Source organism: Ursus americanus, unplaced genomic scaffold, assembly GCF_024610735.1.
Source record: "Ursus americanus isolate L20-20 unplaced genomic scaffold, mUrsAme1.1.p SCAF_76, whole genome shotgun sequence".
NCBI classification, from domain to species: domain Eukaryota; kingdom Metazoa; phylum Chordata; class Mammalia; order Carnivora; family Ursidae; genus Ursus; species Ursus americanus.
Window position 1 is genome coordinate 834,464 of NW_028273658.1, and position 12,885 is coordinate 847,348.

Genomic DNA, 12,885 nt, shown 5'->3' on the forward strand with positions numbered 1-12,885 from the left:
AGACCACAGGGCCCAGGCACAGTCTGAACCCTTCCCTCAACCCGGCGGTTTTGCTAGCAGGAGTTCAACCCCAACGAACACAGCCCGGAGACCCCTGGGGCAAAAACGGCTTCCGACGAACAATAGGTGCTTGCTGTGGAACACCTATCCCAAGTGGGGGTAGCCAGCTCAACAAAATGCCACACACCCAGGTGTAAGAAACAACATTGACCAGGCATGGTCTAAGCCCCTCACCTCGTCCCTGTGCTTTGGGGAGCCGGAGGGACAGCCGAGGCACACGGCCCTGAGACCCCTTTGAAAAAAGCCGGCTTCCCACGGAGACAGTTTTCCTGAGGTGCAGACCCTATCCCAAGTGGTTGTGGCAAGGTAAAGCAAATGCCCTCCACTTCTCTGGAAGAAACCCCAGTGCCCAGCCATGTTCTAAGCCCTCCCATCCTCCCTGGGCTTCTGGCAGCAGGAGTGAAAAGAGAGGAGCAGAGCACTGGGACCCGTTGGACAAAAACCGGCTTCCCACGGGAAAGTCTTTCTCCACGTGCAGACATGCTCCCAGGTGCCTGGGGCAAGTGGAAGGAAATGCCATACACTGACCTGGAAGAGACCACAGGGCCCAGGCACAGTCTGAACCCTTCCCTCAACCCGGCGGTTTTGCTAGCAGGAGTTCAACCCCAACGAACATAGGCCGGAGATCCCTGGGGCAAAAACGACTTCCGACGAACAATAGGTGCTTGCTGTGGAACACCTATCCCAAGTGGGGGTAGCCAGCTCAACAAAATGCCACACACCCAGGTGTAAGAAACAACATTGCCCAGGCACGGTCTAAGCCCCTCACTTCGTCACTGTGCTTTGAGGAGCCGGAGGGACAGCCGAAGCACACGGTCCTGAGACCCCTTTGCAAAAAGCCGGCTTCCCACGGAGACAGTTTTCCTGAGGTGCAGACCCTATCCCAAGTGGTTGTGGCAAGGTAAAGCAAATGCCCTCCACTTCTCTGGAAGAAACCACAGTGCCCAGCCATGTTCTAAGCCCTCCCATCCTCCCTGGGCTTCTGGCAGCAGGAGTGAAAAGAGAGGAGCAGAGCACTGGGACCCGTTTGAAAAAAACCGGCTTCCCACGGGAAAGTCTTTCTCCACGTGCAGACATGCTCCCAGGTGCCTGTGGCAAGGGGAAGGAAATGCCATACACTGACCTGGAAGAGACCACATGGCCAAGGCACATCTGAACCCTTCCCTCAACCCGGCGGTTTTGCTAGCAGGAGTTCAACCCCAACGAACACAGCCCGGAGACCCCTGGGGCAAAAACGGCTTCCGACGAACAATAGGTGCTTGCTGTGGAACACCTATCCCAAGTGGGGGTAGCCAGCTCAACAAAATGCCACACACCCAGGTGTAAGAAACAACATTGACCAGGCATGGTCTAAGCCCCTCACCTCGTCCCTGTGCTTTGGGGAGCCGGAGCGACAGCCGAGGCACACGGCCCTGAGACCCCTGTGCAAAAAGCCGGCTTCCCACGGAGACAGTTTCCTGAGGTGCAGACCCTATCCCAAGTGGTTGTGGCAAGGTAAAGCAAATGCCCTCCACTTCTCTGGAAGAAACCACAGTGCCCAGCCATGTTCTAAGCCCTCCCATCCTCCCTGGGCTTCTGGCAGCAGGAGTGAAAAGAGAGGAGCAGAGCACTGGGACCCGTTTGACAAAACCCGGCTTCCCACGGGAAAGTCTTTCTCCACGTGCAGACATGCTCCTAGGTGCCTGTGGCAAGGGGAAGGAAATGCCATACACTGACCTGGAAGAGACCACAGGGCCCAGGCACAGTCTGAACCCTTCCCTCAACCCGGCGGTTTTGCTAGCAGGAGTTCAACCCCAACGAACACAGCCCGGAGACCCCTGGGGCAAAAACGGCTTCCGACGAACAATAGGTGCTTGCTGTGGAACACCTATCCCAAGTGGGGGTAGCCAGCTCAACAAAATGCCACACACCCAGGTGTAAGAAACAACATTGCCCAGGCATGGTCTAAGCCCCTCACCTCGTCCCTGTGCTTTGGGGAGCCGGAGGGACAGCCGAGGCACACGGCCCTGAGACCCCTTTGCAAAAAGCCGGCTTCCCACGGAGACAGTTTTCCTGAGGTGCAGACCCTATCCCAAGTGGTTGTGGCAAGGTAAAGCAAATGCCCTCCACTTCTCTGGAAGAAACCACAGTGCCCAGCCATGTTCTAAGCCCTCCCATCCTCCCTGGGCTTCTGGCAGCAGGAGTGAAAAGAGAGGAGCAGAGCACTGGGACCCATTGGACAAAAACCGGCTTCCCACGGGAAAGTCTTTCTCCACGTGCAGACATGCTCCCAGGTGCCTGGGGCAAGGGGAAGGAAATGCCATACACTGACCTGGAAGAGACCACAGGGCCCAGGCACAGTCTGAACCCTTCCCTCAACCCGGCGGTTTTGCTAGCAGGAGTTCAACCCCAACGAACACAGCCCGGAGACCCCTGGGGCAAAAACGGCTTCCGACGAACAATAGGTGCTTGCTGTGGAACACCTATCCCAAGTGGGGGTAGCCAGCTCAACAAAATGCCACACACCCAGGTGTAAGAAACAACATTGCCCAGGCATGGTCTAAGCCCCTCACCTCGTCCCTGTGCTTTGGGGAGCCGGAGGGACAGCCGAGGCACACGGCCCTGAGACCCCTTTGCAAAAAGCCGGCTTCCCACGGAGACAGTTTTCCTGAGGTGCACACCCTATCCCAAGTGGTTGTGGCAAGGTAATGCAAATGCCCTCCACTTCTCTGGAAGAAACCACAGTGCCCAGCCATGTTCTAAGCCCTCCCATCCTCCCTGGGCTTCTGGCAGCAGGAGTGAAAAGAGAGGAGCAGAGCACTGGGACCCGTTCGACAAAAACCGGCTTCCCACGGGAAAGTATTTCTCCACGTGCAGACATGCTCCCAGGTGCCTGTGGCAAGGGGAAGGAAATGCCATACACTGACCTGGAAGAGACCACAGGGCCCAGGCACAGTCTGAACCCTTCCCTCAACCCGGCGGTTTTGCTAGCAGGAGTTCAACCCCAACGAACACAGCCCGGAGACCCCTGGGGCAAAAACGGCTTCCGACGAATAATAGGTGCTTGCTGTGGAACACCTATCCCAAGTGGGGGTAACCAGCTCAACAAAATGCCACACACCCAGGTGTAAGAAACAACATTGCCCAGGCATGGTCTAAGCCCCTCACCTCGTCCCTGTGCTTTGGGGAACCGGAGGGACAGCCGAGGCACACGGCCCTGAGACCCCTTTGCAAAAAGCCGGCTTCCCACGGAGACAGTTTTCCTGAGGTGCAGACCCTATCCCAAGTGGTTGTGGCAAGGTAAAGCAAATGCCCTCCACTTCTCTGGAAGAAACCACAGTGCCCAGCCATGTTCTAAGCCCTCCCATCCTCCCTGGGCTTCTGGCAGCAGGAGTGAAAAGAGAGGAGCAGAGCACTGGGACCCGTTTGACAAAACCCGGCTTCCCACGGGAAAGTCTTTCTCCACGTGCAGACATGCTCCCAGGTGCCTGGGGCAAGGGGAAGGAAATGCCATACACTGACCTGGAAGAGACCACAGGGCCCAGGCACAGTCTGAACCCTTCCCTCAACCCGGGGGTTTTGCTAGCAGGAGTTCAACCCCAACGAACACAGCCCGGAGAACCCTGGGGCAAAAACGGCTTCCGACGAACAATAGGTGCTTGCTGTGGAACACCTATCCCAAGTGGGGGTAGCCAGCTCAACAAAATGCCACACACCCAGGTGTAAGAAACAACATTGCCCATGCATGGTCTAAGCCCCTCACCTCGTCCCTGTGCTGTGGGGAGCCGGAGGGACAGCCGAGGCACACGGCCCTGAGACCCTTTTGCAAAAAGCCGGCTTCCCACGGAGACAGTTTTCCTGAGGTGCACACCCTATCCCAAGTGGTTGTGGCAAGGTAATGCAAATGCCCTCCACTTCTCTGGAAGAAACCACAGTGCCCAGCCATGTTCTAAGCCCTCCCATCCTCCCTGGGCTTCTGGCAGCAGGAGTGAAAAGAGAGGAGCAGAGCACTGGGACCCGTTTGACAAAAACCGGCTTACCACGGGAAAGTCTTTCTCCACGTGCAGACATGCTCCCAGGTGCCTGGGGCAAGGGGAAGGAAATGCCATACACTGACCTGGAAGAGACCACAGGGCCCAGGCACAGTCTGAACCCTTCCCTCAACCCGGCGGTTTTGCTAGCAGGAGTTCAACCCCAACGAACACAGCCCGGAGACCCCTGGGGCAAAAACGGCTTCTGACGAACAATAGGTGCTTGCTGTGGAACACCTATCCCAAGTGGGGGTAGCCAGCTCAACAAAATGCCACACACCCAGGTGTAAGAAACAACATTGCCCAGGCATGGTCTAAGCCCCTCACCTCGTCCCTGTGCTTTGGGGAGCCGGAGGGACAGCCGAGGCACACGGCCCTGAGACCCCTTTGCAAAAAGCCGGCTTCCCACGGAGACAGTTTTCCTGAGGTGCAGACCCTATCCCAAGTGGTTGTGGCAAGGTAAAGCAAATGCCCTCCACTTCTCTGGAAGAAACCACAGTGCCCAGCCATGTTCTAAGCCCTCCCATCCTCCCTGGGCTTCTGGCAGCAGGAGTGATAAGAGAGGAGCAGAGCACTGGGACCCGTTGGACAAAACCCGGCTTCCCACGGGAAAGTCTTTCTCCACGTGCAGACATGCTCCCAGGTGCCTGGGGCAAGGGGAAGGAAATGCCATACACTGACCTGGAAGAGACCACAGGGCCCAGGCACAGTCTGAACCCTTCCCTCAACCCGGCGGTTTTGCTAGCAGGAGTTCAACCCCAACGAACATAGGCCGGAGATCCCTGGGGCAAAAACGACTTCCGACGAACAATAGGTGCTTGCTGTGGAACACCTATCCCAAGTGGGGGTAGCCAGCTCAACAAAATGCCACACACCCAGGTGTAAGAAACAACATTGCCCAGGCACGGTCTAAGCCCCTCACTTCGTCACTGTGCTTTGGGGAGCCGGAGGGACAGCCGAAGCACACGGTCCTGAGACCCCTTTGCAAAAAGCAGGCTTCCCACGGAGACAGTTTTCCTGAGGTGCAGACCCTATCCCAAGTGGTTGTGGCAAGGTAAAGCAAATGCCCTCCACTTCTCTGGAAGAAACCACAGTGCCCAGCCATGTTCTAAGCCCTCCCATCCTCCCTGGGCTTCTGGCAGCAGGAGTGAAAAGAGAGGAGCAGAGCACTGGGACCCGTTTGAAAAAAACCGGCTTCCCACGGGAAAGTCTTTCTCCACGTGCAGACATGCTCCCAGGTGCCTGTGGCAAGGGGAAGGAAATGCCATACACTGACCTGGAAGAGACCACATGGCCAAGGCACATCTGAACCCTTCCCTCAACCCGGCGGTTTTGCTAGCAGGAGTTCAACCCCAACGAACACAGCCCGGAGACCCCTGGGGCAAAAACGGCTTCCGACGAACAATAGGTGCTTGCTGTGGAACACCTATCCCAAGTGGGGGTAGCCAGCTCAACAAAATGCCACACACCCAGGTGTAAGAAACAACATTGACCAGGCATGGTCTAAGCCCCTCACCTCGTCCCTGTGCTTTGGGGAGCCGGAGCGACAGCCGAGGCACACGGCCCTGAGACCCCTGTGCAAAAAGCCGGCTTCCCACGGAGACAGTTTCCTGAGGTGCAGACCCTATCCCAAGTGGTTGTGGCAAGGTAAAGCAAATGCCCTCCACTTCTCTGGAAGAAACCACAGTGCCCAGCCATGTTCTAAGCCCTCCCATCCTCCCTGGGCTTCTGGCAGCAGGAGTGAAAAGAGAGGAGCAGAGCACTGGGACCCGTTTGACAAAACCCGGCTTCCCACGGGAAAGTCTTTCTCCACGTGCAGACATGCTCCTAGGTGCCTGTGGCAAGGGGAAGGAAATGCCATACACTGACCTGGAAGAGACCACAGGGCCCAGGCACAGTCTGAACCCTTCCCTCAACCCGGCGGTTTTGCTAGCAGGAGTTCAACCCCAACGAACACAGCCCGGAGACCCCTGGGGCAAAAACGGCTTCCGACGAACAATAGGTGCTTGCTGTGGAACACCTATCCCAAGTGGGGGTAGCCAGCTCAACAAAATGCCACACACCCAGGTGTAAGAAACAACATTGCCCAGGCATGGTCTAAGCCCCTCACCTCGTCCCTGTGCTTTGGGGAGCCGGAGGGACAGCCGAGGCACACGGCCCTGAGACCCCTTTGCAAAAAGCCGGCTTCCCACGGAGACAGTTTTCCTGAGGTGCAGACCCTATCCCAAGTGGTTGTGGCAAGGTAAAGCAAATGCCCTCCACTTCTCTGGAAGAAACCACAGTGCCCAGCCATGTTCTAAGCCCTCCCATCCTCCCTGGGCTTCTGGCAGCAGGAGTGAAAAGAGAGGAGCAGAGCACTGGGACCCATTGGACAAAAACCGGCTTCCCACGGGAAAGTCTTTCTCCACGTGCAGACATGCTCCCAGGTGCCTGGGGCAAGGGGAAGGAAATGCCATACACTGACCTGGAAGAGACCACAGGGCCCAGGCACAGTCTGAACCCTTCCCTCAACCCGGCGGTTTTGCTAGCAGGAGTTCAACCCCAACGAACACAGCCCGGAGACCCCTGGGGCAAAAACGGCTTCCGACGAACAATAGGTGCTTGCTGTGGAACACCTATCCCAAGTGGGGGTAGCCAGCTCAACAAAATGCCACACACCCAGGTGTAAGAAACAACATTGCCCAGGCATGGTCTAAGCCCCTCACCTCGTCCCTGTGCTTTGGGGAGCCGGAGGGACAGCCGAGGCACACGGCCCTGAGACCCCTTTGCAAAAAGCCGGCTTCCCACGGAGACAGTTTTCCTGAGGTGCACACCCTATCCCAAGTGGTTGTGGCAAGGTAATGCAAATGCCCTCCACTTCTCTGGAAGAAACCACAGTGCCCAGCCATGTTCTAAGCCCTCCCATCCTCCCTGGGCTTCTGGCAGCAGGAGTGAAAAGAGAGGAGCAGAGCACTGGGACCCGTTCGACAAAAACCGGCTTCCCACGGGAAAGTCTTTCTCCACGTGCAGACATGCTCCCAGGTGCCTGTGGCAAGGGGAAGGAAATGCCATACACTGACCTGGAAGAGACCACAGGGCCCAGGCACAGTCTGAACCCTTCCCTCAACCCGGCAGTTTTGCTAGCAGGAGTTCAACCCCAACGAACACAGCCCGGAGACCCCTGGGGCAAAAACGGCTTCCGACGAATAATAGGTGCTTGCTGTGGAACACCTATCCCAAGTGGGGGTAACCAGCTCAACAAAATGCCACACACCCAGGTGTAAGAAACAACATTGCCCAGGCATGGTCTAAGCCCCTCACCTCGTCCCTGTGCTTTGGGGAACCGGAGGGACAGCCGAGGCACACGGCCCTGAGACCCCTTTGCAAAAAGCCGGCTTCCCACGGAGACAGTTTTCCTGAGGTGCAGACCCTATCCCAAGTGGTTGTGGCAAGGTAAAGCAAATGCCCTCCACTTCTCTGGAAGAAACCACAGTGCCCAGCCATGTTCTAAGCCCTCCCATCCTCCCTGGGCTTCTGGCAGCAGGAGTGAAAAGAGAGGAGCAGAGCACTGGGACCCGTTTGACAAAACCCGGCTTCCCACGGGAAAGTCTTTCTCCACGTGCAGACATGCTCCCAGGTGCCTGGGGCAAGGGGAAGGAAATGCCATACACTGACCTGGAAGAGACCACAGGGCCCAGGCACAGTCTGAACCCTTCCCTCAACCCGGGGGTTTTGCTAGCAGGAGTTCAACCCCAACGAACACAGCCCGGAGAACCCTGGGGCAAAAACGGCTTCCGACGAACAATAGGTGCTTGCTGTGGAACACCTATCCCAAGTGGGGGTAGCCAGCTCAACAAAATGCCACACACCCAGGTGTAAGAAACAACATTGCCCATGCATGGTCTATGCCCCTCACCTCGTCCCTGTGCTGTGGGGAGCCGGAGGGACAGCCGAGGCACACGGCCCTGAGACCCTTTTGCAAAAAGCCGGCTTCCCACGGAGACAGTTTTCCTGAGGTGCACACCCTATCCCAAGTGGTTGTGGCAAGGTAATGCAAATGCCCTCCACTTCTCTGGAAGAAACCACAGTGCCCAGCCATGTTCTAAGCCCTCCCATCCTCCCTGGGCTTCTGGCAGCAGGAGTGAAAAGAGAGGAGCAGAGCACTGGGACCCGTTTGACAAAAACCGGCTTACCACGGGAAAGTCTTTCTCCACGTGCAGACATGCTCCCAGGTGCCTGGGGCAAGGGGAAGGAAATGCCATACACTGACCTGGAAGAGACCACAGGGCCCAGGCACAGTCTGAACCCTTCCCTCAACCCGGCGGTTTTGCTAGCAGGAGTTCAACCCCAACGAACACAGCCCGGAGACCCCTGGGGCAAAAACGGCTTCCGACGAACAATAGGTGCTTGCTGTGGAACACCTATCCCAAGTGGGGGTAACCAGCTCAACAAAATGCCACACACCCAGGTGTAAGAAACAACATTGCCCAGGCATGGTCTAAGCCCCTCACCTCGTCCCTGTGCTTTGGGGAGCCGGAGGGACAGCCGAGGCACACGGCCCTGAGACCCCTTTGCAAAAAGCCGGCTTCCCACGGAGACAGTTTTCCTGAGGTGCAGACCCTATCCCAAGTGGTTGTGGCAAGGTAAAGCAAATGCCCTCCACTTCTCTGGAAGAAACCACAGTGCCCAGCCATGTTCTAAGCCCTCCCATCCTCCCTGGGCTTCTGGCAGCAGGAGTGAAAAGAGAGGAGCAGAGAACTGGGACCCGTTTGACAAAACCCGGCTTCCCACGGGAAAGTCTTTCTCCACGTGCAGACATGCTCCCAGGTGCCTGGGGCAAGGGGAAGGAAATGCCATACACTGACCTGGAAGAGACCACAGGGCCCAGGCACAGTCTGAACCCTTCCCTCAACCCGGCGGTTTTGCTAGCAGGAGTTCAACCCCAACGAATACAGCCCGGAGACCCCTGGGGCAAAAACGGCTTCCGACGAACAATAGGTGCTTGCTGTGGAACACCTATCCCAAGTGGGGGTAGCCAGCTCAACAAAATGCCACACACCCAGGTGTAAGAAACAACATTGACCAGGCATGGTCTAAGCCCCTCACCTCGTCCCTGTGCTTTGGGGAGCCGGAGGGACAGCCGAGGCACACGGCCCTGAGACCCCTTTGCAAAAAGCCGGCTTCCCACGGAGACAGTTTTCCTGAGGTGCACACCCTATCCCAAGTGGTTGTGGTAAGGTAAAGCCAATGCCCTCCACTACTCTGGAAGAAACCACAGTGCCCAGGCAGGTTCTAAGCCCTCCCATCCTCCCTGGGCTTCTGGCAGCAGGAGTGAAAAGAGAGGAGCAGAGCACTGGGACCCATTTGACAAAAACCGGCTTCCCAAGGGAAAGTCTTTCTCCACGTGCAGACATGCTCCCAGGTGCCTGGGGCAAGGGGAAGGAAATTGCATACACTGACCTGGAAGAGACCACAGGGCCCAGGCACAGTCTGAACCCTTCCCTCAACCCGGCGGTTTTGCTAGCAGGAGTTCAACCCCAACGAACACAGCCCGGAGACCCCTGGGGCAAAAACGGCTTCCGACGAACAATAGGTGCTTGCTGTGGAACACCTATCCCAAGTGGGGGTAGCCAGCTCAACAAAATGCCACACACCCAGGTGTAAGAAACAACATTGCCCAGGCATGGTCTAAGCCCCTCACCTCGTCCCTGTGCTTTGGGGAGCCGGCGGGACAGCCGAGGCACACGGCCATGAGACCCCTTTGCAAAAAGCCGGCTTCCCACGGAGACAGTTTTCCTGAGGTGCAGACCCTATCCCAAGTGGTTGTGGCAAGGTAAAGCAAATGCCCTCCACTTCTCTGGAAGAAACCCCAGTGCCCAGCCATGTTCTAAGCCCTCCCATCCTCCCTGGGCTTCTGGCAGCAGGAGTGAAAAGAGAGGAGCAGAGCACTGGGACCCGTTTGAAAAAAACCGGCTTCCGACGGGAAAGTCTTTCTCCACGTGCAGACATGCTCCCAGGTGCCTGTGGCAAGGGGAAGAAAATGCCATACACTGACCTGGAAGAGACCACAGGGCCCAGGCACAGTCTGAACCCTTCCCTCAACCCGGCGGTTTTGCTAGCAGGAGTTCAACCCCAACGAACACAGCCCGGAGACCCCTGGGGCAAAAACGGCTTCCGACGAACAATAGGTGCTTGCTGTGGAACACCTATCCCAAGTGGGGGTAGCCAGCTCAACAAAATGCCACACACCCAGGTGTAAGAAACAACATTGCCCAGGCATGGTCTAAGCCCCTCACCTCGTCCCTGTGCTTTGGGGAGCCAGAGGGACAGCCGAGGCACACGGCCCTGACTCCTTTGCAAAAAGCCGGCTTCCCACGGAGACAGTTTTCCTGAGGTGCACACCCTATCCCAAGTGGTTGTGGCAAGGTAAAGCAAATGCCCTCCACTTCTCTGGAAGAAACCACAGTGCCCAGCCATGTTCTAAGCCCTCCCATCCTCCCTGGGCTTCTGGCAGCAGGAGTGAAAAGAGAGGAGCAGAGCACTGGGACCCGTTGGACAAAAACCGGCTTCCCACGGGAAAGTCTTTCTCCACGTGCAGACATGCTCCCAGGTGCCTGTGGCAAGGGGAAGGAAATGCCATACACTGACCTGGAAGAGACCACAGGGCCAAGGCACATCTGAACCCTTCCCTCAACCCGGCGATTTTGCTAGCAGGAGTTCAACCCCAACGAACACAGCCCGGAGACCCCTGGGGCAAAAACGGCTTCCGACGAACAATAGGTGCTTGCTGTGGAACACCTATCCCAAGTGGGGGTAGCCAGCTCAACAAAATGCCACACACCCAGGTGTAAGAAACAACATTGCCCAGGCATGGTCTAAGCCCCTCACCTCGTCCCTGTGCTTTGGGGAGCCGGAGGGACAGCCGAGGCACACGGCCCTGAGACCCCTTTGCAAAAAGCCAGCTTCCCACGGAGACAGTTTTCCTGAGGTGCAGACCCTATCCCAAGTGGTTGTGGCAAGGTAAAGCAAATGACCTCCACTTCTCTGGAAGAAACCACAGTGCCCAGCCATGTTCTAAGCCCTCCCATCCTCCCTGGGCTTCTGGCAGCAGGAGTGAAAAGAGAGGAGCAGAGCACTGGGACCCGTTGGACAAAACCCGGCTTCCCACTGGAAAGTCTTTCTCCACTTGCAGACATGCTCCCAGGGGCCTGTGGCAAGGGGAAGGAAATGCCATACACTGACCTGGAAGAGACCACAGGGCCCAGGCACAGTCTGAACCCTTCCCTCAACCCGGCGGTTTTGCTAGCAGGAGTTCAACCCCAACGAACACAGCCCGGAGACCCCTGGGGCAAAAACGGCTTCCGACGAACAATAGGTGCTTGCTGTGGAACACCTATCCCAAGTGGGGGTAGCCAGCTCAACAAAATGCCACACACCCAGGTGTAAGAAACAACATTGCCCAGGCATGGTCTAAGCCCCTCACCTCGTCCCTGTGCTTTGGGGAGCCGGAGGGACAGCCGAGGCACACGGCCCTGAGACCCCTTTGCAAAAAGCCGGCTTCCCACGGAGACAGTTTTCCTGAGGTGCACACCCTATCCCAAGTGGTTGTGGCAAGGTAAAGCAAATGCCCTCCACTTCTCTGGAAGAAACCCCAGTGCCCAGCCATGTTCTAAGCCCTCCCATCCTCCCTGGGCTTCTGGCAGCAGGAGTGAAAAGAGAGGAGCAGAGCACTGGGACCCGTTGGACAAAAACCGGCTTCCCACGGGAAAGTCTTTCTCCACGTGCAGACATGCTCCCAGGTGCCTGGGGCAAGGGGAAGGAAATGCCATACACTGACCTGGAAGAGACCACAGGGCCCAGGCACAGTCTGAACCCTTCCCTCAACCCGGCGGTTTTGCTAGCAGGAGTTCAACCCCAACGAACACAGCCCGGAGACCCCTGGGGCAAAAACGGCTTCCGACGAACAATAGGTGCTTGCTGTGGAACACCTATCCCAAGTGGGGGTAGCCAGCTCAACAAAATGCCACACACCCAGGTGTACGAAACAACATTGACCAGGCATGGTCTAAGCCCCTCACCTCGTCCCTGTGCTTTGGGGAGCCGGAGGGACAGCGGAGGCACACGGCCCTGAGACCCCTTTGCAAAAGGCCGGCTTCCCACGGAGACAGTTTTCCTGAGGTGCAGACCCTATCCCAAGTGGTTGTGGCAAGGTAAAGCAAATGCCCTCCACTTCTCTGGAAGAAACCACAGTGCCCTGCCATGTTCTAAGCCCTCCCATCCTCCCTGGGCTTCTGGCAGCAGGAGTGAAAAGAGAGGAGCAGAGCACTGGGACCCGTTTGACAAAACCCGGCTTCTCACGGGAAAGTCTTTCTCCACGTGCAGACATGCTCCCAGGTGCCTGGGGCAAGGGGAAGGAAATGCCATACACTGACCTGGAAGAGACCACAGGGCCCAGGCACAGTCTGAACCCTTCCCTCAACCCGGCGGTTTTGCTAGCAGGAGTTCAACCCCAACGAACACAGCCCGGAGACCCCTGGGGCAAAAACGGCTTCCGACGAACAATAGGTGCTTGCTGTGGAACACCTATCCCAAGTGGGGGTAGCCAGCTCAACAAAATGCCACACACCCAGGTGTACGAAACAACATTGACCAGGCATGGTCTAAGCCCCTCACCTCGTCCCTGTGCTTTGGGGAGCCGGAGGGACAGCGGAGGCACACGGCCCTGAGACCCCTTTGCAAAAGGCCGGCTTCCCACGGAGACAGTTTTCCTGAGGTGCAGACCCTATCCCAAGTGGTTGTGGCAAGGTAAAGCAAATGCCCTCCACTTCTCTGGAAG